This window comes from Tenrec ecaudatus, chromosome 2 (genome assembly GCF_050624435.1).
Source record: "Tenrec ecaudatus isolate mTenEca1 chromosome 2, mTenEca1.hap1, whole genome shotgun sequence".
Classification (NCBI taxonomy): Eukaryota; Metazoa; Chordata; class Mammalia; order Afrosoricida; family Tenrecidae; genus Tenrec; species Tenrec ecaudatus.
Window position 1 is genome coordinate 225,064,146 of NC_134531.1, and position 6,000 is coordinate 225,070,145.

Consider the following 6,000-nt stretch of genomic DNA (forward strand, 5'->3'; position numbering starts at 1 on the left):
TGTTCCAAAGGGAAAAATTTCATAACTGGAAACAAAGCACTGATTTCTTTAAAGTATAAGTAAAAGGAGCCCTTCGCCATTTTTGGCTGCTTATACTTCTGGTCAACAAGTGAAGAAAGTGGTTAAAGTATGGGTAGGTGTGATTGATTCTTATTACTAAGGGGAATTGGATTAAGGGGTACATAATAGAGGTAAAGAAGAATAGGTCTGGAATCGAGGAGATGTCTTAGATACTACCATGTCCTGTGACTAAAGTCAATGGAAAACTACAGCAACCCAATTCGGCATCACTACTAATGACCCAGTCCTGTGCCATCCTCTTGATCATTCCTATACTTGAGCCCATTGTTGCAGTCTCTGTGTGAATATATATATGTATATATATAGAGAGAATATATATATATAGAATATATATATATAGAGAGAATATATATATATAGAATATATATATATATAGAGAGAATATATATATATAGAATATATATATATATATATATATAGAGAGAATATATATATATATATATATATATATATATATATATATATATATATATATATATATATATATATAGAGAGAGAGAGAGAGAGAGAGAGAGAGAGAGAGAGAGAGAGAGAGGGTATTTTTCTTTTCCACTGACCCTCTTCTTCTATTGTCCTCCTTCAGTGTTCAGCTTTCATATGAGGCGATTGAAAATATCAAATATCATGCCTTAGGTCAGATGCACCTTAGTCCTTGAAATGACAACCTTGCTTGTGAACACTTTAAAGAGTTCTTATGCAGCAGATTGACCCATTGAAATATGTCCTTTCGTGAAGAAGGAGTCCACCACATTGCCTGGGAGATGATTATCTACTTGAGGCTATACAATATCAAAACAAGATTGAGGAATATTAATGAGCCCCCACAGAGATAGAAGGAGAAGCTTTCCAGAAGTTCAAGCAAGACCGGGAGAGGGGACCATCTACATTGTGGAGGAGGTGCTGCTACTTCTGTTGGTGAGTATGGTGGGTTACTGGGGAGAACTAACCTCACAGGGGAAAAGGAGGCTACATACTAAGTTTAGGGAGCCTAGGGGACAATGGGCCAGATCTTATGTTCCTTGGTAGACACACAAATATGTTTCTATCCAACCTTTGGTGAACCACACCATGGACTAAGCACCATGATGATCATAGAAGCTGACCTTTCAGGCAGCATGTCATAATTCAGGGGCTACACGAGAAGGACTTAACATAGAGGCCCCACTGAATGAACTGAACTTGCCTCGAGGGTGCATGCACCCTTGGACTGAGGACTGGTTATTTGGATGGGAGAGGAAGCAGAGAGTGGCTGCCCTAGGACTGTGGAAGTGGCAGTGATTGGACCTTGGGGTGGGGGTGGCACCCCCAGCTTGGTGGTGGTCAAGGGAAAGGGACCCAGAATCACCAGACATGCTGTACCACGATGTCCACACTGAGCCGCACAACAGGTTCTGATCTGTTGAGCAAGGATCTGCTCTTTGAAGAATTGATCCTGGAAGATCCCGCTTGACATCAATCCCCGTACCTCAGGTCAACAGAGACCAATCGAATGGGAGACTGAATGGTGTAGGGCAAAAATTCATGAGTTGCAGCTCAAGGTGGAACCGTACTGATAAAGTTTCCTCATACTGACAGGATCTTGAGGGCTGGGTCCTGGGGAAAATGGATGATAATAGTGCAATTGACTTACACCCCAGGGGAGTGATTGACAATGCTTTACTTTTTTTGTGATATGGGTTTTGGCTTTCCTGCTTGTAGCTTTTTTCTTTTCTTTGTCTGTGTGTGCTCTGTTTGTATGTTTGCTGGTTGGCTTATGGCTGCTATTGATGCAGTTGGTCTTACGGGGTTATGATTTTGTCATATTACGGCCATCAAAGTAAATCTGAGATGTGCAAACCCCACGGAGAAGCAGATGGAGTTTGGGCTCCTACTTAATTCTGGCCCCAATTCAAGGACAATTAGTTCTGATAACATGGCCCTGCTTGATACTCACCTTCACGAAGTGAGCACTGACAATAAGGGTGTTACAGCAAAGGATGGTGAAGAAAGTAGATAGTGGCCAACTATCAATCAAAATAGTGTGGAGCGTCCTGAAGCTTGTATCCAAACAAGCAGCCATCTAAATGAGGAGTCAACTAAGCCCACATGGAACAGGCCCGCCAGCTTGTGTGATCCCAATACGACAATTACAAAACTCGAGTATGGCGAAGAGGAAAGTACTAGAGCTAAAATTATGAACACCCATGTTGTAGAAGGCTATGGAGAACAATGGGAGCCCCACACCCATCTACAGAGTATCTAGTCAGACTGAGTCCCTGGTAGAGACCCTCTCGTCTCAGGCCAGGGTCTCCAACAGCCTTACTATCAGGCAGAGATCATGGTAATCTTGATTATGCTGCATTGACTCAATGCTTGGCCAGTTGATCTCCTCTATAGATCCAACCTAAATTTGTTCTGTGTGAAAGTATCTCTTACTTGTTCCATGACAGAAATTTCTTCCCTGGTTTTTTGAATGTTGATGGGATATTTTATTTCCTACTCTTTATTTGTATTTTTGGCTTTATATTAATAATAAGGATATTATTTTATCAGTACCGTCTTATTTTCATTTTGTTTTTTATTGTTTTTCTTTGGTTTCCCAGTTTGTGAAGCACAGGAGGAGTGAGGCATAGTGATAATAACTAATTCAAGGGTTTATTAAGGATGTTGGTTTGGGGGTGGGTGATAGGGAGGGAAACTGGATTTAGGGAGTTAGCAATGAAGGCAGGAGGGGGGAGGGAGCACTAGAATTGATTGTGATTGTACTACTCATTTTAAAGGCAATTTAACCATGGGGCGGGCAGCTGTTCTAAAACTGATGTGGTAATGCTTGCACAAGTCCTTTTGATATTATTGAATGCTTGAACTATTGACTTGTATGATGTGTAATTTATGTTACCATAATACTGTTGGGAAAAAAAGAAACATGTGTATTGGTATCTTGATGTTTAAAATGTCCATGAACATTGAATCCAAGCAAGATGAAATCCTTGACAACTCCAATCTCTTTTCCATTGATTGTGATGTTGTCCATTAGTCCAGTTGTGAGGAATTTGGTATTCCTTATTTATATTGAGTTCCAATTTGCACTGAAGGCTGTAATCCTTAACCTTCATCATCAAGTGCTTTATGTGCTCCTCATGCTCAGCAAGCAAGACTGAGTCATCTGTATAGTGCAGGTTCTTAGTTAAGGCTTATTAAGTTTAGCAACTCCTATTATTATTCTCATTTTTTGTGGACGATAAAGGGATCCCAGTGAATAATGTCTACCTAAGGTCACACAGCTAGGTAAGGGGTAAAGTCCAGCTTCCATAAGTCAACTATATGATCATATTAAACTATTAGATAATTTAGATAGCCAAAGGTTTTGCTAACTTAATTTAAACTCACTAATGGAATATGACAAGGTTATTGTGAACTCATCTTGAGTCTATTGATCATGGTTGGTTTAAATAGTCTTATCACTAGAATCATTGATTTTTTTAAGTGTTAATTTTTTTTCCAGTTTTGCTTGCTAATTTGTAGACCCACTCTTTATATTAAAGCCATTGACATTCACCATTCATTACAGCACTTAAGTTACTCTCTTAATTGGAAGAGGGTGAGTGTTATTTTAATTATTGTTCTGATATTTTCAGTGCCAAGGGTACCCAGGGTTTTTTAATATGGAAATCCAAAAGATGATAACAGGAAAAATTGTACTTATTCACTGTGCTGTTACAATTTAAAGGTGAAAATAAGTACAATGCATCTAAAATAAATTATTAATTGGTCAAACATTGTAACTTTATAAGTCATATTTTATTTACCTACCACTTCTTCCAAAAATGATCACAGAAAATTCAAAGAAGAATGTAGATAGTGTGTTAGTCTGGTTAGACTAGAGAAGCAAATTTATAAACACATGTATTGTGTATAGGAAATAGCTTTATGTATAAGAGCAATTAAATATTGAGAAAACATCCCAGTCCAGTTCAGATCAAGTCCATAAGTCTGATATAGTCCATATGTCTGATCCCAATGTATGAAGTCCTTTTCTGACTCACAATACAATGATGCTGAATTCAGGAAGATCACAGGCCAGTGGGTGGGAGGTCTTGTGGATCCAGTGGCGTTGTAAGCATCTAGTGCTGGCAGGGGTCTCCACATGGCTTCTCCAGCTCTCAGGGCTCTGGCTGCATCAGGGTAGGTCCATGTGGCTTCTCCTCAGGGATGTCTCGCAGGAAGTCAACCGAGAGAGACTGTCTCCTGTCTCCAAGGAGGAATACTGGAGTTCCCCAAATCCTCAGGAGAAAGCCATGCCCACGCAGAGGCCTCATTGTCTGTACAATGATTGACAGGCTAGACTCCACCCCTACACTCTTAGTCCTCAAATTGACAACAGATTATATAGCTACCACAGATAGCTCACCATTGCTCTCTCTGTCTAATTTAATGTTAGGCTTCTCAGTTTCAATGCTTTCTAGTGAAGAACATCATGAGGGTCATTGAAAAGGCAAAAAACCCCCGAAGAGATGAATTGATGTAGTGCCTACAGAATGGGCTAAAACATGGCAACAATTGTGTGGATGTTTCAGGACTGTGCAGTATGTCATAGGGTTGTACATACTTGTATGTAGGGTCCCTATGTTGTACATAGGGTCACTATGAGTTGGATGAGCAAACAATCAACATAGCGATAAGGATGGTAAGACTTCATCTTATGTGTTTTGTACATGTTGTCGGGAGATAGCAGTCCCCAGAAAAGGACATTGTTCTTGGTGAACTTATGGGGCACCAAACAAAGAGGATTGCCTTGGACAAGATGGATCAACACAGTGGCTGCAACAATGGACTCAAACACAGGAACAATTGTGAGGATGTCACAGGACCAGGCAGTGTTTTGTTCTGTTGTCCAAAGGGTTGGTCTGTGACAGAACTGACTCGATGGTGCATAACAACTGTAACAACCTGCGTCGGAACCACCCTAACAACAGCTGTGTAAGAGAACAGAGGCAGTTCCTTGGTAGGATTCTCATCTTCTATGTGGAGGACCTGGGTTTTAGTCCCAGTGAATGTAAGTGCCAAGATTCTCAACAGGTTTCAATGGAGCTTCCACAGTAAGATGGACTAGGAGGAAAGCCTTGCGATCTATCTCTGAAAAAAGTAGCCAATGACTCACAATTACCCTATGAATCACCATGGACTGATATGCAACCTGTCAGAGGGGTGGCAGAGGACTGGGGAGCATTTGTTCTGTTGTGCGTGGGGCTGGAGTTGACAGTGTAAGAGCCGTGTGAGAACAAGCCTAATAAAATTAGCCTTTAATTAGCTTACCCCCAAGACATGCAAATTAACATTACATCTTTAAGAAATGTAGGGTCAACACACGGATTTGATTAGAATGCTGAGACTTAGTGAGAATATTTATCTAGAAATTACTGGAGCCAGTTTCCAGGGGATACTTTGAAAGGCACAAACTGTCTTATTGCCAGAGTCCAGGGTCAACCGTTCATGTCTTCCTCAGCTTTGACCTTACTGCACTATCCATAAAAGGCATTTCTGGTTCCTGAAAAAGGGCTAAAGCATTTAAATCAGCAATCTCTCACCTTAGTTTTAGAAGTTCTCTAGAACATCAGGCTGCTTTAATCTCTCTTGGAAGTTTAGAATATTCATCTTTCCTTACTTAAAAATAGTTGGGATTAAAACTGCCTATAATGCTCCTTTCTTGTAGTGCCTTTTATGTGTGAATCACAAAGCACTTTTCAAAACCATCACTCATTCTTGCAGCTCCTCCTGGGTGGGGCACGTCTCATTATCCTTGTTTTACAGACGACCATGAAACAGGTCCAGGGAGTTTCAGGAGCTGTCGGAGGTCAGGCAATGAGTCAGTGGGAAATCTGGGGAGAGAACTCCTGGAACTTTTGACACATACCCTTAATTTGATGTCTTAAGAAGTGA